Here is a 21998-nt window from a genome sequence, read left to right on the forward strand (position 1 = left end):
GTCATAAAAAAAAATCACTAAGGCAGCGGTGATAAGCCACTTATCACCACTTTTCGGCATGTTCATAAACTCGTGCAATTCTAGTAGCAGTGATTTGGCTATGAACGCCTATCACCGCTCTAGAATGGTGATTTATCACAAAATTCTCACGCCAGAAAAAGTTGGCTTAAAGGTGTTGGAAACCTGCAGAGAAGCGGCGAGATGGGACTTAGAAAAAAAATGCATTTTTCCTGCATAGGGTTGATGCCGGGAATCTCTGGAGCTGATATCCATTAATATTAGCACCAGAGACCCCTGGCATGAATCCTGTGCAATAAAAATGCATTTACAGTAAACTTCATTACCATAGCGGATACCCTCAGGGACCCCCTACTTCCCGAGATACAGGCCCCGTTATGGGGGGCCAGTATCTCCTATGCATTTAAATGTCCGCGTCACGTGACCATGGGAACAAAATGCATAGGAGATACCGGCACCCCATAACGGGGCCTGTATTTCGGGAAGTAGGGGGTCCCTGAGGCTGAAACCAATGTGGTTCAGGTCAGGAGACCCCCTGCTCATCTAAACTATTAACAAAATTAAAATTTATACACATACATTTCGGGCGATATTTGCACAGGAAGAGATGGCTCTCTCAGAGCAGCTCTCTCTGCAGCAGATACAACTCGCCGGGTAAGGCCTTTTCAGAGGGTCGTTCATCAGATCACCGGCTTATCACCCGTTTTGTGAATTTTGCTATTACAGGTAATGAAGGCTTTCTGAATACCGTGATAGCAACGCTCATAAAAAGCGTGATTTAAATGGTCCAGTGATTTTTTTTATGAACCTTCTCTGAATGAGGCCCCTAGTCTTTATGGTCCCTTTTTGATATAAATGTTGAGATCTAAAAAATCTAGTGAAGCTTTGCTTGTTTTTGAAGTGAATTTTAAATTATAAGTGTTAATATTAATATCATTCAAGAATAGTTCTAGACTATTCTGATCCCCTTGTCAAATTAAAATAATATCATCAATGTAGCGCCAGATCAGACACCAGGGAGTTTAGGTAAGAGGTGATTTTCTCCGTTTTATGAAGAGCCTTTATGGTATCGTCCAACCTTTTTTCTATTTCATCTGTCCTGTTACCAATGCTATTTATATCTCTTCTTTACTCTGCCATCTCTGATTGGAAGAGAGATTTAATTTTCCCAACGAACTCCTTGAGGTCGCTTCTGGTAACTAGGTCTCTGTCCCTCTCTGACCTACACTCTTCCATCACGTCTCTTTCTGAATCAGAGCTCCCACATGGGGTTGGGACCATGGATCCTCCCGCTCGCACCCTACCAGCCCTTTGAAAATAATCGGTTAAATATGGTGAGATTCTTCTAGTTTTGGACCGGGTAGATATTGTGGGTATATCCATCTATGGTTAACTGCGATAGCGATTTAATTATGATTGTACGTTTTTTTTAGTACATAGAAGTGCCAGGGAGTGCGGAGCATCTATTCCCTCAGTCTTCACACATGTGCCTCCCTTCATTTTTAATTTTGAATGAAATGAGGGTAAGTTGCATAGTCTTTTTATATTCCCCCTCCTCCCCCATGCAAGTGGGATTTTGTGGTGTGGTTTAAGAACCCACGTGGGATCGGTTCACAGATCCAGTATAGGGAAGAATATGAAGGGGTCCAATGGTCAATGTAGAGCTGTATCCTCCCCCCCCGTCTAATCAGGGCTTGTACCTTTAACTGATGTCTGGTTGCTGATCACCAGTTCCCTTTCTCTCCATCATGTCTTCTATTTTCTCCTCTTTTCCTCTTTTAGTAATTTATGGGGGGGTGCAGAGATAGGATCCCCCCAGCTGTAGTAGTGTAAGTGAATATGGCTTATTGACCACAGTTTCTTTCCCAATGTCTGTAGGATCATGTATTACTGGTGTCTTTATTACTGTTTCATGCAACAATGCTAGCTTAAGTGAGGGATCTGCTGTGACTTTAAATGATTCTGCTTGCAAGGGCTATGGGCTTCTCTGCACTGTCTCTTTATGCCTCAGTCACTCCCTGCTGCAGGGCCTCTTGCTCTCCCCTCACATCTCCCTGCTCCTCAAGCTGTTACCAGGACTCAGCCAGGCACCTCTCTTTCTGTGGGGCTCTTCTTATCTCCACCGGAGGCCCCTGCTGTTTTCCCTCTCCCTCTTCTTCCTGGAACTCTATCCGACCATCGCAGGGATCCTGATCAATTTAATAAGCATTCTATATTTTGTTCATCTCATCAAGAGTTTTTATTCTATATTTTGTTCATCTCATCAAGAGTTTTTGCATCAAACTGTGAACTTTTTTAACAGCACTGTGAGCACCAGAGTATCAGAAATACTGAAGAAGCTTCTTGTAACATAAATGTATACAATTAAAAAATGACAAAAGGATACTCTTTCACATCTTTCAGGCAAAAAAAATATCTTCCACCTTTCAACAGTGTTTCGTAAAACATATGTAAATCCAATTTTCAAACATTGTTGTGCGTCAAATTTCATTTTTTTCTTATACGTAGACCCACTATTATCTCCTTAAATGCTATCCTGAATTCCACTAACTTAAAGCCCAGAAAGAAGGGAACATGGGATATACACATATACATATTCTTGATTTGTATTCAGATGATGTGATAGAATACTTTGTTTTATTTCAGGAAATGAGTAAGGAATTCTCACCTAAACTTCTGTTTATTGTTACTGTATTCTTTTTTTTTTTTTAATTTCTTTTTAATGCTTTGGCATACAGTATTGTGCATTGGGTTCCACTCACTGCGTGGGTAGACCTAATTAAAGTATATATTAAAGTAATCAAATCTGAGTCATAGTAAGCAAGGGAGTAGGAAGCTTCAGGCGGAGATGTCCTGATTTAAATCCAGAAGTCCTGCTGCCAGTTTGCTTATACAAATAGGCATGCAAATAAGCTTTAAACAGACTAAAGTATTCATATCAAATTCCCAGTAATCTATGTTTAAGGCTACAGAACAAATAACAAATATAAACTTTGCATTTGTTACTTCTAAGCTCAATGTATAGTATCTTGTGCTCCAAAACAAAATTATTAACTGACACCAACGGTAAGAATGTGACACCATCTCACCAGTCCTGCTTATCCCATATATTGTTGATGCACGTATACTGTTCTCCCCCTTTGCACTGTTGTCTGACCATCTCCCCGCAGAGTTCATGATATGGTTAAGGAATAGTAGTAGGAAAGGAAAGGAAAAACAATCCACACAATAAAATGTTATTGAATATGCGTAAATCATTTTTTTTTTAAAGTCACTCAAATAGTAGAGAAAAACACATAGACATGTGGCTCAACCTTAGGGCAGACAGAAAACTCTTAGCTTGGTGGCACAGTTACTGTGAAATTTAACATGAATATGAATTACAGAGTTCAAATATTCAATCATGTGAATGCTGTCAATGAACAGAAGTCTAGAAATATAGGGCCTCATGCAGTAAGCGCCGATAAGGCTTTTATCAGCATTTTCCCGCCAAAATTGGATTTGAGATTCAGTAAGCGCCGATAAGTGCTCACTTATCGGCACTTATCGGCACTTTTTGAAATCGGCTGTATTCAAGTAGCCCCGATCAGCTTATCTGTGCTGATCGGCACTCAGAAATGGAGATTTCATCGGCAATTGGCCCCGCCAACTAAAGTTGGCAAGTTGGAGGGGAGAAGGATCGATAAGGTAGAAAAAAAACCTCATCTCTACATCAAAGAAGTCAATGGAGCGGGGTCTTATAACATTATAGGACTGTTTAAGTTCTATTGCTCATAATAAAAATGTGCTTGGCATTACAGTGTCGAGGTCATTCACTTCATCGTGTCAGCATTTACGTTTATTATTGGCATAACATTGTACTTTTATATGTTATGATGATTTGCGTGTCACATTAGTCTTAACGTTATGATATGTACATGGAAAATCCTATACTCAACTCTTAAAGGAACAGGTCACATAATATGAAACATGTTACTTAAGTGTGCTTCAATTTATTATATGATGTAACAGATTTCACACATCTAACAGATCCAGCGTATAGTAATGTTGGTATACATTACAGAATGCTTTGAATGTGTAACGCATGATCAAATGTAAATGTAGCTGTTTTTTTATGTTTAAATGTACTTTGTGACCTCCCTCTTTTGATGACGTCCGCAATTGGACACTCAATAACATTGCATGTTTACATTGTACACGATGCATTAGAATCACTTCATGCTAACTTATACACACATCTATAATAGTTACTCATTTTTACACGATTGAAACGGAATCAATAGCAAGTATCCTGATGGCGTTAAATTATGCATATGCACAAACAATTAGTTCATGTGAACAGGTGACAATAACATGCCAAATTACACATGTTGCAACGTAGTTTCTCAACGTCAATGTCATGTTTGTATACTAATTAGATGACTGAGTGTTGCGTTCTGAAGTGGTACATGCATTACACATTCCAGAAATACTTGCCAATAAATGGTTATACTAAGCTTAACGTTACATCATTCTCAAATATCATGATTGCCTGGTGAACACACATAAATAATCCTTTTAATTGGTACTGGATACACGTTGGGAGTGAACAACTTGGATATGTTAATGTAACACTTTGCACTTCATCAAGTCACCTGACATCATCACATAGGTATTTAAAGGAGGGCAATTACCTGTGCATTCACAGCTACAGACCTGAAAATGATGCGAATGTTTATGAGACGGAGGAAGATTCTATTGGACGAGAGGCTTGCTGATGGAGAGGATGTCACAGGCCAAGGAAGGGACAGGGACAGAGACAGAGAAGACAGGGACAGTGACAGGGACAGGCACGAGGAGAGGAGAGGGAGAGGGCAAGGAGATGAGAGGAGAAGAGAGAGGAGAGAAGTTGTGCCTCGTCCTCGTTTGTACAGGGAGAGAACCATGTTAGATGGGATGAATGAGGAGGAGATTGTAAGTTGCTATCGTTTGAGTTCAGCAGCAATCTTAACTCTTTATGAAGAAATACGGGGAGATTTAGATTTTGTGACAGCCAGAGGTCGTGCAGTCCCTGGGCTTGTTAAAATGCTGTGCTCATTACATTATCTTGCTTCCGCGTCATTCCAGACAACTGTGGGCATAGTGGGCGGGGTCTCGCAATCTACATTCTCGCTGGCCTTTACCCAGTTTCTATGTGCACTGAATAGAATTATATTCATTTTCCTACAGAGCACACAGAGTGGCTGGAAGTCAGGAATGGCTTTTATACCATAGCCGGGATACGATGTGTGATGGGTGCAATAGATTGCACCCATGTTGCTTTGATCTCGCCTAGTCAGAGTGAGCATGCTTACCGCAACCATAAGCACTACCATTCCCTGAATGTACAGGTAGTATGCGATGCCACCATGAAGATTATGCATGTGGTAGCCAAATTCCCTGGTTCCAGTCACGATTCCTCTATCCTGAGAAACTCATCAGTCTTCCATGCTTTCGAAGAAGGCTATTTTGGACCTGGTTGGCTGGTGGGTGAGTACATATTATGATGTGTTAACAAACAACAAATTGTTTCATTTTTTGGCACGATGGATTATAGGTGACTCAGGATACGGAATTAGGCCGTGGCTGTTGACCCCGGTGGCAAACCCTCAATGTGAAGCAGAGGAGAAGTACAATGTTGCCCATATATCTACCCGATCCGTCATAGAGAGGACATTTGGGCATCTGAAAACACGATTTCGGTGTTTAGATAGAACAGGGGGGGCATTGCAATATAAGCCTGCTAAAGTGTCAGATATTGTCATTGCATGTTGCATTTTGCACAATCTGGCACTCCGCAATAATGTACAAACCGACATTGGTCAGGGGTTGGAGGAGGAGCATCCCTTAAATTTACCAGCTGACACTGAGCAAACAGCCGGTGGTGTGGAGACACGTCGGAATGTCATAAACACCTATTTTTCATGTAAGCAAATACATATATGTTCATAGAACTACATAGATGTATTAATTCATTGTAATGATAAATACATTTGTACAAATACCATTCACTTGGAAACAGATGAATATGGTTCGCACACCTTTCTCTTCTCTGCTTTGTGGACAATTGCATGTGGCACCGGTATGTCATTCATCAGCAGGTTGTATTATACTTCTTACCACTAAAAGGTGTTGTGTGTACGTGAAGAAATAATGTGTACAAAATCTATATTTTATGTACATGCTATTTTTGTTATGCATACACAATAAACCTACTATGTCGATAGTCAATAGCTAGTGCAGTATGGTTATATACAATGTTTCTTTTGGAGTGTGACATGTGTCACAATGATGTGTACACTATTGTGTATTTAAGATCATATTTGACGTATTGTAGATAATGTTTCATATCACATACAAAATTGTCACTTTGTGTGTTGCTTACCTTAATGAACATGTCATGACAATGATTTATATTCATTCATGTTTTCTTTTTCAAGGTATATCACTCCAATTTCTGCTCATGGTATGTATTTCAATTTACAAGATGTGCAAACCTCGATACAGGTATAGTTACAGGATGTATAAACAGAACGTAATGAAAAAGATGTGACAATAGAAACATGTCGTTTCTGTATTGTGTCCGTGCGTTTATCTACACTTGGTGGTTATTGTGCAGTGTGTTTTCTTATCATTACGTACATTACATAACATGTAATTTTGGCAACGTTACAACATCCATTCATGGAATATAGGGGTGGGGGGATAGAAGGGGATAAACCCTGCTCAGCTAGTGATTATGGGAAGAGAACATCTATTCATGCACATAAGCGATGTTAACACTCAATTCATGTTTGTATGAAAAGACCCTAATGTGTTAAACATCATTAACATTGCAATGTATGTGATTAGTTCTTCTCTCACTTCATCTTCATGTTCATTACTACATTGTCACATGTGTATGTATAAGTCAAATATGTGTGTTGATTTGACGTTCATCTAACATTTGTCAAAATGTTAACACCATTCCAAAGTATAGTTTTTGGAATTTTCAACTTTTCCTAAATCATTCAACACAATGACAATGTAGATATTAAAATTTTTATTTCATTCACTTTACTTATTCAAAATGGTCATGATCCTTTATAACTACCTTTAACATATGATCATACTGCTGCGGCCGAGTTTATTCGAGCATTTGCCCGTTCTCGGCCGCAGCAGTAACCTGGCACGCGCCGGAGGGTGCCGGGCGTGCGCCGAAGCAGCGGAAGAGCGCCCTCCGATCGGGGCGCTCTCCCTCCCGCTGCCGGGTCCCCCGGGTCCCCCGGAACCCTCTGCCGCCGTCCCCCACATCGCAGGACACCAGGGATCCCTCGGGGAGCCCTGGACGCACGTGCAGGGGGCGCTGGCACCCGATGACGCGTGACCGCGCATCGGTGACGCGCGGCACGCCGAGGGAATGGGGCTAGCAAGCCAGGGCATCCCCCGGCTTGCGGAACTAGCCCTGCTCGAATAAATCGTGTCGGTAGTGTAAATGAAGTATACATTTACATACGCACACATTTCAGCAACCTACTGTGTGTGTGTGTGTGTGTGTGTGTTGTCGTTTTGGTGTGATGCATGTATTTCTACCAGAAATAATATAAAAAACATAATAATGTTGCTTTTATCATAGGCCTCACTTAGCTATGTATGTGTTGAACGTTTACTAATAACACTAAACTATAGTTACTCGTGTGAATTAAATGTACACACAAAAGTTAATGGTTTAATGATCTTTACCTAACATTCATTAGCTCATGCATGTTAGGTTACCACTACAACTTAGGTGATAATATAACATTCACACGACTAAACTGTTTCTATCACCTCACTATTGTTATTGTGTACGTTCAGATACAATGTCGACGAGTTGTTATGTACCATTTACATTCTTTGACAAGTCACACGTGAGATTATAATATATAGTAGATTAATGTGTTTGCTGAGTGATAATGTTAGTTGCATATATCACATGGCAATACTGTACATATAATGTTAGTAGAAAAGAAAAAAATATCAATAGAAGTTCTAACTTCCGTGCTTAGCAACATCATTATGATAATTAAGTGCATAGTAAATATTTGCACTATAGGATAACATTATGTAGTGATTGTTAATCTGCGCACCAATCATTGAAAGCATTGTTACATATTTATTATAATAGTTGTTCGCTAGTCGTCACAATCATCTAATATAACGATTGGCTCATCTGAAATCATACATTGGTCCCATGTATTCATCCGCGACATCTGTGAAATACAGCAAACACATGATGTTCAAAGATGGCACATTTATCTATGTCTCAGCATGACAACGCTTAACACATCTCTATATGATTGTGGATATTCACGCATAAGTTTAAACTGCAAGGATAAAACTACAGATACAGAACTGTCTCATTTTTCAAATCGCGTTGCTGGCATTACTACTGATATAATACACTGAAAGACAGACAGAACCCCTGTAGATAGCACTCTTTTCCGGTGTGAGATGGTGATTTAGTTAAAATATCTTTATTAATAAACAACTTCATTAAAATGATGGGGTTTAAAACAATTATTAAATAATACCAAGTATTGCTAGCTCTTGGAATTAGTTGTTCCAGAGGAGTATACAATTATACAATTATTTGTTAATGTCCAGTGTTGGGATATTCACTGACCCTAGTGTTCCTCATATAGAGTGAATGAACTAGAGACCCGGGTTCACACGTGTTTATAATATCACCACTTGCACTCACGCACCACCATCTCCAATGCTGGTGACAGTGGACACCATTAGATGCACATTAACCTAGATTTGCTCTTCACAAATCAATAATGTACAGTACTATTGGCTGCAGCACATAGCAGCATAGTATAGGTTTACTGTATTAGTGCATCTATTAGTATTCAATTACTGTGGCACTACAAATGTGGTCCAAACTACCGTTCCAATCACAATAATCTCTAGTTCATTCACTCATTCAAACACTAGGGCCAGTGAATATCCCAACACTGGACATTAACCAATAATTGTATACTCCTCTGGAACAACTAATTCCAAGAGCTAGCAATACTTGGTATTATTTAATAATTGTTTTAAACCCCATCATTTTAACGAAGTTGCTTATTAATAAAGATATTTTAACTAAATCACCATCTCACACCGGAAAAGAGTGCTATCTACAGGGGTTCTGTCTGTCTTTCAGTGAATTACATTACCCGCCCCTTGCAGCACCACTTCCTCTGTTCATATATAAGCTGCAGCGGGGGTAAATCATAAGTATATAATTACTACTGATATGTTAGTTCCGGTGCCTGTATACATAATAATGTGCGCGCACCCGGTCTGTTGAGCGCGCACGTCACGAATGTGTGGACTAAGTCTTAGCGCATGCGCAAAACGATGTGTACGCTGTGTGTTCAATACATGTCCCTCCATGGTGCTGTTAGCATTACGCATATCATGGCTGAAAGTTATGATATGGAAGCGAAACAAATTCACTTCAACACACGTACATATCTAAACTTTGTAAACGGACGTGTGCCCACGGCAAAAACGGACGATCAGCCAATGAGCGAACAAAATACGTGTGACATCATGTTAAGGCACCGTGAAATGCACGCAAACACCCCTCCCACTGAATGAACATTGGCCTCCAGCGCTGTGCACGCACCGCCCCACCGACACGCACGCTACGGGCACAGCTACAATAAGCTACGGGCACAGCCAATACTGTTTCACGCGCGCACGTCAGTTGGGGGTGGGGATTGCATCGGTAACCTTTTTAAGGACGCCTTGGGACATGACCAGGTTCCCACGTCATATGTGGGAGACACTTTGTTTTTATATGTTGAATGCTAAACAATGAGGTGTGTGTGTGTGTTACAGTTAGTGTTTGTGTAAATAGGTGAACAAAAAGGCGCGAACAGCTATATATGAAGTGAATAAATAATAATAATGGTGTAAATGATAAAATAAATATAAGTGATGACCAAAAAACCCACAGCTCAAACCTCACTGGTGGGACCTGTTTCACGGGTTCCAAAGTTTAGAAGTATCTCAGAACATCCAGGGGGAGCATATAATGGGTTGAGAAAACAAAACAAGATACACAAATATAAGTGCAGACGTAATGCAATCAGTGAATAAATGTGGCAGTGTCTTGGCTCATATAGCTGTACTACTCACAGGACTAAAGTGTATATATAAGCAGTTGGCAAATAGGGTTGCCACCCTTGATGGTATAAAGGCACCGGACCCCTTATCGATACTCCGTCAGCATAAACCGCATGTATAAAGAGAGAGAAAACTACATAGTGCGATCAATAATATAAACTTTATAAAAAATGAATGGGTAAAAAATGCGCACTTACAATGTGCTAATATAATAAAAGCTTTGGTCACAAATTGTGAGTAGGAGTTGTCCCGAGCAGCTCACCGCCTCCCTGGGTCATCAGGCTGAATGCCACGGCACTGTATCCACGATCGGAGCCTCCCTCTGTGCGCCCGTCTGATCCTCTGACGTCACGGCTGCAGGTTAGGTTCAGCTACGGGTCGCCTCCAAGACCAAAATAGGTCTGCTGGTTTCCTCTACGCGTTTCGCCCAGCACCAGAAACTGTTCACGGCTTCGTCAGGAGAATAATGAGTAGCATGCTAGTGGCTGTTTAAATACCCTTTGGGAATGCTAATTTAGCTAAAACATTCAATAAATCAATTAAGATTGCACCTGGAGTTGGAGTTGAACATGGTTGGAAGTTATAATACTTTGTGTTATTAGAGACTTAATAACGTGGGATAATATTGTTGTGGACACAGTTTGTTCGTACATTACGGCAGATATCATACATAAATCACAACTTTACCCTTAATGGGTATTATGAAATGTCATTCTGTATTTCACTTGCTAATAAATGTGATTGTCAGATTTAATATGTTTACTGCGATCTCAATCGCTTCAATAGGAGATGGGAAGGGGAGGAATCTTCTTATAATGAACTCACTATGTATTACAATATTAAGTGGTGATGAATAATTAAATAGTAATTGGTCAGTATGTTAAATCTGATCTAGAAACAAGGGAGGGCAAAGATCTCTATTGGGGTATTAGATGTAAACAATGTCCGAAAAAGAGACTGATGAGGTATGTATAGTAAAACAGGCAAATATATAAAGTATGGACTTGGTTGTGTCATTATAAATTCACACAATATTTAAAGGGAGTAGTGGTCAGGGATTATTTATATTCAATATGAGATGGAACACGGTGTAAGAACGATACTAACGTTGATCACGTGCACATAAAAAGTGTGGACTAAGATGTGTAGTAATAAATTCTCATAACCCTTAAAGGGAGCAGTGATCCAGGTTTATATGTTATCAACATTCAATATGGGATAGAACACGATATGAATGAAAGGATCTAAGCCTACCATTAAAAAGTATGGTGTACGAATGACATTTCATTTACAGTGAATAAGAGAACATATATAGCAAGATAAACATAGACATAACAACATCGTATTGTGCTAGCACTATAGAGACTTGCTGCCATTTATGGATGCTGATCTGAAACGAGAAGCAGGTGAAAGAGCGAGGGACAACAGAGACAAGGCTAAACAATATTAATATACAGTATCCGAAGGAGATTATTTCAAAAAAGGTGTGAGATCAATCTCAGCATTTAGACCTCTAGGGGCTAGTGTTTTGAGACGGTGGATCCAAAAGGTTTCACGTTTTAATAGTTCCAAACCCCTATCTCCTCCCCTCCAATGGGGTAGGACATGTTCGATGGCTTTGTATTTTAGGCATGTCGGTTCACCACCATGGAATTCTGTGAAGTGATTAGGAATGCTGTGATTAGTTAATTTCCTCTTAATTCCACTAAGGTGTTCAATGATTCTTGTTCTTATAGGTCTTATTGTTTTGCCTATATACTGCAACTTGCAGGAACATTCTATCATGTAAATTACATGATCTGTCCTGCAAGTCATAGAGGTATTGATATCAAAAATTTCACCAGTAACACTAGAGTTGAACTTTGTTTGTTCCTGTGATTTAAACCGACATGCCTTACAATTAGTACAGCCAAAAAAACCTTTTTTGTTTAGCCATATGTTATCCTTGGATTTAGCCTCCCTGAGTGCACTAGGGGCTAGTTTGTTCTTGAGATTGCATGCTTTGGTGAAAATTACATTCGGTCTTTCAGGAATACTAGGGCCTAGGACGGGGTCGTTTTTTAGAATATCCCAATGTTTGGAAATTATACTTCTCACTTTTCCAGCATCCCTACTGTATCCTGTTAGAAATGCAAAATCAAATTTATTGTTCCTAATTATGTCCTTTTTCTTAGGTATCAACAAATCTCCTCTCTGTACTCCCTCTATCTCTCTCCTCACTGATTCAATTTTATCCTCACTGTAATTTTTTTCCAGAAATCTCTCTTTGATTTTTACAGATTGTGACTGATATTGTTCTATATCTGTACAGTTTCTTCTTATTCTAGTGAACTGGCTAGATGGTACATTATCCATCCATCTGGGCAAATGGCAGCTGTCTCTTCTAATAAAGTTGTTCTTGTCTATTTCTTTGAAGTATGTCTTAGTTTTTATTGTTCCTTCTTCAATATATATGTTCAAATCTAAAAAATTAATTTGTGTGTGACTCCATTCACTCGTGAATTGTAGATTGTGTGTGTTAACATTCATACTTTCAATAAATTTAATTAAAGTGTCTTCACCGCCCCTCCAAATAAAAATAATATCATCTATGTAGCGGCGATAAAGGACAAGATTCGCCACAAGCTCACCCTCCACCCAGATGTTATCCTTCTCCCAATCTGACACAAATAAATTGGCGTAGCTTGGAGCGAATCTCGTCCCCATCGCCGTACCACATTTCTGCAAATAAAAATTCTGTGCATACCAAAAATAATTGTGCTCCAATATGAATTTTATACTTTCAATCAAAAAATCAAAATTGTATTCCTTATTATCAAGTATGCCGGTCTCGATAGGGGGAAGGAGACCGGCATACTTGATGATAAGGAATACAATTTTTTGTATCAAAATAAAGCCAAGATGCCGGTCTTTTATTTCCTTCCCAAGATCCATAAGAGTGTAGTCAATCCCCCAGGAAGACCAATAGTCTCGGGGATTGACTCACTTACTGCCAACCTCTCGCTATACATAGACACCATTTTGCAACCACATGTGGTGAAACAAAGGGCTTATTTGAAAGACACTGTTGATATACTCAACCTATTGAGTAGGGTGAAGTGGGAAGAACACTTTATACTAGCCACTTGTGATATAGCTTCACTCTATACAGTCATTAAACACACACAGGGATGTGAAGCAGTCAGGCGTGTATTACTAACAGATGATAACCTACCAGAATCACAAATTGATTTTTTGATTGAAAGTATAAAATTCATATTGGAGCACAATTATTTTTGGTATGCACAGAATTTTTATTTGCAGAAATGTGGTACGGCGATGGGGACGAGATTCGCTCCAAGCTACGCCAATTTATTTGTGTCAGATTGGGAGAAGGATAACATCTGGGTGGAGGGTGAGCTTGTGGCGAATCTTGTCCTTTATCGCCGCTACATAGATGATATTATTTTTATTTGGAGGGGCGGTGAAGACACTTTAATTAAATTTATTGAAAGTATGAATGTTAACACACACAATCTACAATTCACGAGTGAATGGAGTCACACACAAATTAATTTTTTAGATTTGAACATATATATTGAAGAAGGAACAATAAAAACTAAGACATACTTCAAAGAAATAGACAAGAACAACTTTATTAGAAGAGACAGCTGCCATTTGCCCAGATGGATGGATAATGTACCATCTAGCCAGTTCACTAGAATAAGAAGAAACTGTACAGATATAGAACAATATCAGTCACAATCTGTAAAAATCAAAGAGAGATTTCTGGAAAAAAATTACAGTGAGGATAAAATTGAATCAGTGAGGAGAGAGATAGAGGGAGTACAGAGAGGAGATTTGTTGATACCTAAGAAAAAGGACATAATTAGGAACAATAAATTTGATTTTGCATTTCTAACAGGATACAGTAGGGATGCTGGAAAAGTGAGAAGTATAATTTCCAAACATTGGGATATTCTAAAAAACGACCCCGTCCTAGGCCCTAGTATTCCTGAAAGACCGAATGTAATTTTCACCAAAGCATGCAATCTCAAGAACAAACTAGCCCCTAGTGCACTCAGGGAGGCTAAATCCAAGGATAACATATGGCTAAACAAAAAAGGTTTTTTTGGCTGTACTAATTGTAAGGCATGTCGGTTTAAATCACAGGAACAAACAAAGTTCAACTCTAGTGTTACTGGTGAAATTTTTGATATCAATACCTCTATGACTTGCAGGACAGATCATGTAATTTACATGATAGAATGTTCCTGCAAGTTGCAGTATATAGGCAAAACAATAAGACCTATAAGAACAAGAATCATTGAACACCTTAGTGGAATTAAGAGGAAATTAACTAATCACAGCATTCCTAATCACTTCACAGAATTCCATGGTGGTGAACCGACATGCCTAAAATACAAAGCCATCGAACATGTCCTACCCCATTGGAGGGGAGGAGATAGGGGTTTGGAACTATTAAAACGTGAAACCTTTTGGATCCACCGTCTCAAAACACTAGCCCCTAGAGGTCTAAATGCTGAGATTGATCTCACACCTTTTTTGAAATAATCTCCTTCGGATACTGTATATTAATATTGTTTAGCCTTGTCTCTGTTGTCCCTCGCTCTTTCACCTGCTTCTCGTTTCAGATCAGCATCCATAAATGGCAGCAAGTCTCTATAGTGCTAGCACAATACGATGTTGTTATGTCTATGTTTATCTTGCTATATATGTTCTCTTATTCACTGTAAATGAAATGTCATTCGTACACCATACTTTTTAATGGTAGGCTTAGATCCTTTCATTCATATCGTGTTCTATCCCATATTGAATGTTGATAACATATAAACCTGGATCACTGCTCCCTTTAAGGGTTATGAGAATTTATTACTACACATCTTAGTCCACACTTTTTATGTGCACGTGATCAACGTTAGTATCGTTCTTACACCGTGTTCCATCTCATATTGAATATAAATAATCCCTGACCACTACTCCCTTTAAATATTGTGTGAATTTATAATGACACAACCAAGTCCATACTTTATATATTTGCCTGTTTTACTATACATACCTCATCAGTCTCTTTTTCGGACATTGTTTACATCTAATACCCCAATAGAGATCTTTGCCCTCCCTTGTTTCTAGATCAGATTTAACATACTGACCAATTACTATTTAATTATTCATCACCACTTAATATTGTAATACATAGTGAGTTCATTATAAGAAGATTCCTCCCCTTCCCATCTCCTATTGAAGCGATTGAGATCGCAGTAAACATATTAAATCTGACAATCACATTTATTAGCAAGTGAAATACAGAATGACATTTCATAATACCCATTAAGGGTAAAGTTGTGATTTATGTATGATATCTGCCGTAATGTACGAACAAACTGTGTCCACAACAATATTATCCCACGTTATTAAGTCTCTAATAACACAAAGTATTATAACTTCCAACCATGTTCAACTCCAACTCCAGGTGCAATCTTAATTGATTTATTGAATGTTTTAGCTAAATTAGCATTCCCAAAGGGTATTTAAACAGCCACTAGCATGCTACTCATTATTCTCCTGACGAAGCCGTGAACAGTTTCTGGTGCTGGGCGAAACGCGTAGAGGAAACCAGCAGACCTATTTTGGTCTTGGAGGCGACCCGTAGCTGAACCTAACCTGCAGCCGTGACGTCAGAGGATCAGACGGGCGCACAGAGGGAGGCTCCGATCGTGGATACAGTGCCGTGGCATTCAGCCTGATGACCCAGGGAGGCGGTGAGCTGCTCGGGACAACTCCTACTCACAATTTGTGACCAAAGCTTTTATTATATTAGCACATTGTAAGTGCGCATTTTTTACCCATTCATTTTTTATAAAGTTTATATTATTGATCGCACTATGTAGTTTTCTCTCTCTTTATACATGCGGTTTATGCTGACGGAGTATCGATAAGGGGTCCGGTGCCTTTATACCATCAAGGGTGGCAACCCTATTTGCCAACTGCTTATATATACACTTTAGTCCTGTGAGTAGTACAGCTATATGAGCCAAGACACTGCCACATTTATTCACTGATTGCATTACGTCTGCACTTATATTTGTGTATCTTGTTTTGTTTTCTCAACCCATTATATGCTCCCCCTGGATGTTCTGAGATGTTACAGTTAGTGTAACATGTTGAAATGATACTTTAAAAGCGATAAGCATCTATGATTTAGGACTCCGTCACCAATGTGTACTAATGGTTCGTCATGTAGTATATTGTTATAGGAAATAATGTCTTTGTACACGCTACATGTAAGGCTGTCTGCAATGTTAAGCTGTATACACTCATTTGGCTAACAAATGGTGTATATTATTAATGTACACATATATAATTTGAGTAAAGGCATAACGAAATTTGTATTTACCATTCTTGTAGAAGTCAAAACTGATTTGGCTGCAACTGCTCGCTCCAGTAAGGCACAACAGTATCATCCATGGTTGAGGCAACCGTTGAATCCTGAATCACACACATCTCCATGAGGGCGTCATGTGGATCTGCAGTGGCTTCTTCAAACGAGACGTCCGGAGGTACGTACAGTTGTTGGTTGTTTCCCATCCACATTGGTATTGCCCATATAAGTTTGGATACATATTATAGTAGTTATGTCCATCTTGCATCTGGTCCTGATGAATGTAGGGTGCAGGTATATCAGCAGACGCGACAGTCGGTGTGGCTTCAGTGTCACTGGTATTAGGCAAAAATATGCTATTTAACAGAAGATACTGTATGTTCCATGGTAAGTTTAAATGATGGCGCAACATGCCAGCATCCATATCGTTGATCTAACCGATCATGGACACGCTCAAAACATTCATTTGCGGATAAAGTGAATCGTACAGAAGTTTTAAAATTTCGTTTCTTGTCAGGTTCTTGGTAGTATGGATTTTTCTTTTGGATCAAGTCATAGATTTTGGCCACGTTTGCACTTTTCTCTGGCGTTGATTCGATTGCTTCATAAATCATAAATTTGTATGATTTACGTGGATGGCTGTGCAATGTGGAAGCTTCTGCCATTTCTTCTCTCCAAGTGTACGTTGTGTTAAGTTGAACGCATACGGATGTCTGCTGAATGTGTGAATAGTTACATGTTATCTTCGCGGTTTGTTCCAAGGTTATAATACAACCTAGCAGTTATACGCCTAGGTTTTCTCCCACAAGAAATTTGTTACAATAATTGCTGAAATTCTTTGGGTAAGATACTCTTTTCACAGGAATCGAAACTTTACTTCCGGCTTAGGCAATCAACATGTGCAAAACAAGTTGACTCTTTCAATTAGAATAACAATGTGTGTGAAATCATCTACAGTGCTATGATGAACAGATTTCTGGTTACACTCAGCTAGATTTAACCATACACACACATCTCTCTGTTTGTCTCTTTTTCTGTTTTTCTCTCTGTCTGTTTCTCTCTCTTTCTCTCTCTTTCTCTCTCTGTTTCTCTCTCTCTTTGACTCTCTTTGTTAGTCTCTCTTGATATATACATATATATATATATATATATATATATATATATATATATATATATATATATATATATATAAATATAAATATATATATAAATAAATATATATATATAATTAGATATAGATAAATATATCAACATATATATTTATCTATATGTAATTAACTATATATTGTGTGTATATATATATATATATATATATATATATATATATTTAGAGATATATATATATATATATATATATATATTTAGATATATATATATATATATATAGCTATATATATATAGATAGATATATATATAGATATATATAGATAGATATAGATAGATATATCTATCTATATCTATATATATATATATATATATATATGACAAACAGAAAAAGAAAGCAGCGCCTCTGAATAAGTGTGAAAACAATATAAAGTGAATAGGCTTGCTAAGAATGAATAATTGTATTATATCTACACAGTGTTAACTAATAATAGTGAATCCCTTAATTATTACTATAGCACAGGAAAATATTACACCTGTAAACCATATGGAGAAATTCTACATAAAACTGAGTAACAACATATACAGGAAAAAAGCAAAGAAAAAGTGATAAACCAGTCCTCAGAAATAGTTCCAGTAAAAGTTGTGGGTGCTGGTGTAGAGGGTCTCCGGCTGCTCTCAATATGGACAAACCACGTCCACAGGGAATCTAAAGGGAAAAAGAGAGGAGAGAGCGCACGCCCATAGCGTAAAATAGTAAATTTAATGAGGGGAAGGGGAGGAGGGGGTAAAAAATGCACTTACAAAAGTACAATAAAAACAAGCATTGCGTGATTCATAATCACCACCATCCGGTTAATACTGCATCATTTTGGGGCAATCCCAGTCTCAGAGTATGAAGGATCGACGTCCCAGCAGGTATCCAGGGCAGGTAAATGCTGTTCAAGAGTCCAAGAAAGTGGCTCCGTTTTCTTAAGCCTCTGTAGCACTCGCGCATGGATCAGTCTGCTCCAGCGCTTAGTAATGACGTAATGTCAATGCGTCCAACGTGATGACACTCCCTGACGCGTTTCGTCACTCACGGGTAACTTTTTCAGTTAATATATATATATACACACACACAGTGTGCGTGTGTGTGTGTGTGTGTGTGTGTATACATATATCCATAGAGATACAGAGAGACTACAGATATATTCATACACACTTACAGATCTGTTATTGTAACCAAAAATCATACATGATCACATGCCAACATTATGAACTATGAAAGAAGATTAAGGTAAGTAATGTCTTACAGAGTTAAGACACCAGAAAACATAACATAAAAATGTATGCTGTTATATGGGTAGTTACTTAAAGTTGTATGTCAATAATATTAGCATGAAATGACTATCTACATTACAAAAATATCCCAAATACATCTCATCTTGAACAAGAGCTAAGTGAATGTAAGCTTCCATTAACATGGCAAGTGTGTAATAATGTTCTACCATTAATCAACTGATGATTAATACATATTCATATGTTATCAAATATGCCTTCATTCAGTCAGTGAGCATTTCTAAACATTCATGTGTACAAGGACATACTTGAATGTTATGAAGCATCTGTACATTATCATACATACACTATGCATGAAATAGTCTGCAGTAAACACCACCAGGACACCAACAAATTTAGTGAATGTGATTATTTATTTTTGTTTATCCTTTTGAGAGCGAGTCACAGGCCTGCTCGTTGGCTGTTGTGTTTGCCTTTTCCCTTTGGCAACTACTCTGGCCTTAACTGTACGACTTGTACTGGTCTGTGGCAATTCTGTGGAACTGGGTGTGGGCTGTTGCACTTCAGTGGCACTGGGTGTGGGCTGTTGCACTTCAGGGGCACTGTGTGTGGGCTGTTGCAAGGGATACTGGGTGTGGGCTGTTGCACTTCAGGGGCACTGGGTGTGGGCTGTTGCACTTCAGGGGCACTTGGTGTGGGCTGTTGCACTTCAGGGGCACTGGGTGTGGGCTGTTGCACTTCAGTGGCACTACGTGTGGGCTGTTGCACTTCAGGGGCACTGGGTGTGGGCTGTGGCACTTCAGGGGCACTGGGTGTGGGCTGTGGCAGTTGTTAAGCAGTTGATAAACATTGCAAGAGTGATGGTGGAGCAGTTTCTTGTTTTGGTGTTTTAATCTTTTTCCAAAAGCTGGTTAGTAGTAATTGTTGCCCTAACTTTCTTTTTCGTGTCTCATTTGTAGGTGTCGGTTCCAGATTTTGAAGAGATGTAAGCGGTTGGATGTTGAGAGGGACCTGCACAGAACTTGCACCTACTGTACCGGTATCATCCAGAACTGGGGAATGAAGAACTGATGACTCAGGAGAAAAAGTAGCAGCATGTAAAGATCCATCCTCAGATGGGGTAAAGTGGAATTGTTGTTCTCTTGCTGTCATTCGCAACTGATTTGCTTGGCTGCCATTCACAACTATTGCTTGTAATGTCCTGTTTACATTTTGGATTTCTTTAGGAACTTGGTTGATGACTTTTTGAATTTGTGACAGTTCTAATATTGACCTTTCATGCATCCTTTCATGCAGTGACAGCATCCTTTCAAGCACTGACATCATTTCTGAATGGCGACAATTTTCTTCACCCAAGATTCGTTCTTCAGAAGCTGTAATAGCTGAGTAGGTGTCACGAGCAGGAGGACTTGAATGCTGTGTTAATCCAGGAGTGGCAACAGCTTCATGGTCACTTGAGTGAATTTGTCCTTGAGCGGCAACATTTGGTTCTACAAATAAAGAAAGACATTATGAACTGCCATGGAACTTTCACTTGTTTTTCAATATAATGATAGTTGTTCTCAAAGTGGAACACATAATATGTTTCCATAATTTTTAATTTGTGTCCAATTAAAAGATGATGCTTGAAGTAACAATGATGTTTCAACTCAGTCTGAAAGAAGAATGAATGAAAGGTTGTTGTAACCTCACAACTCCTAGCTGATAGGTTACAACACACACAATACATGTTGTCAGGAAACACTACATCTTCTGTGACAATAACTGATGTGAAGTTAATTACATGTGAAAGGCATTTATTTTGCATGGCACATGAAAATCGACAAAAGTACACATTAGATGGGCTGCACCTCAAACACTCATCTTCCATGCTTGATGATGACCTTGATGAGACAGGTGATGGAACATGTTCAGTGGCAGGTGTCCCAGGAGCTGCAGGAGCAAATATATAGAAGATTAACATCAGAATGTTATTGACATGTGTACATAATTAGCATGAAGTTTGTGTAGTGGGAGTATTTATGGCTAAATATCAGCATCACATAACGAAATGCAAATGATATGTTTCAGGCAAGCTGTACATTATCCATCTTAACATAAATGTACATGTGAATCTAATTGAATCTAATTATTTTCAACGCCATACAACATACAATGTTCATGCAGGAATGCTTTGTAAAATTAAGTGTTCTGTTGTACATACACTGCATATGTTGTGTAGTAATCTAACAATAATAATGTACATCACTACCATGACAGCAAAGTTGACTCTGCTTATAATTCAGTACCTAATTGTGGAAATGTGAATGAATGTTTCTAGTGATCTGTCTGAACATTTAAGAGAAGCAGGTGTAGCGCTCAATGTGGCTGACACTCATCAACACATGCATTGTGTCGCTCACAGATGGTACTGTTGTGATAAGGTGGCGTATCTACTGCACCGACACACTTTATTCGAGCAAATGCCTGGTTTGTACCTGGCAGAAACCTGGAATCCGCCGCTGCTCACCTCTTGCATGCTTCGTTGCGTTTGCCTTCCCAGCCACGGTTCATGCCTGGCTGACGGGGGCCTGATCTGTTAAATGAGAATGAGAATGATTTACTAGGCTGCGATGTTTCGATTGTCCACCAGATGGCATAAACTCATGACTTAAGTAATGTGTGGCCTTTGCAAGTTGTTTCGTTTCCAAAAAAAAGTTACTTTATCCCAGTACAGTATGCTATTGTGTAACTTGTCCTTGAGACTGAAGGAATAGTTGCAAAAAATGTATCAATTTAGGCTTTACATACAGTAATGTATTAAATAAAGACAAAGATCATTTTCACTTACACTATTCTACAGAGACATGAGTGTTCAAGTGGAGCCCGTGTTCCAAAAACCTGACAGAAGTTATGCTTATTTGATATGGGCCGCTATAAATGCAACAGAGGATAAGATGGCAACAGTTGTTCAAATTTATCAGTATTTTATCGAAAATTATGACTTTTACAGATTTTCGCCAACTCCTCATTTGTGGAAGCATGCAATAAGGAAAAGGTTATGTAGTGACCC

At 38.8% G+C, this 21998-nt stretch overlaps 1 long non-coding RNA gene across 1 annotated transcript; it reads left to right on the top strand.

Moving 5' to 3' along the window:
* Nucleotides 1-6476: 6476 nt before the first annotated feature.
* On the top strand, nucleotides 6477-20460 carry LOC142469558 (uncharacterized). Its single transcript, XR_012789063.1, has 4 exons — nucleotides 6477-6502; nucleotides 16588-16739; nucleotides 19906-20066; nucleotides 20243-20460. It is a non-coding gene; the product is annotated as an uncharacterized LOC142469558 (long non-coding RNA).
* The last annotated feature ends 1538 nt before the right edge of the window (nucleotides 20461-21998 follow it).

This window comes from Ascaphus truei, chromosome 1 (genome assembly GCF_040206685.1).
Source record: "Ascaphus truei isolate aAscTru1 chromosome 1, aAscTru1.hap1, whole genome shotgun sequence".
In the NCBI taxonomy this organism is placed as follows: Eukaryota; Metazoa; Chordata; class Amphibia; order Anura; family Ascaphidae; genus Ascaphus; species Ascaphus truei.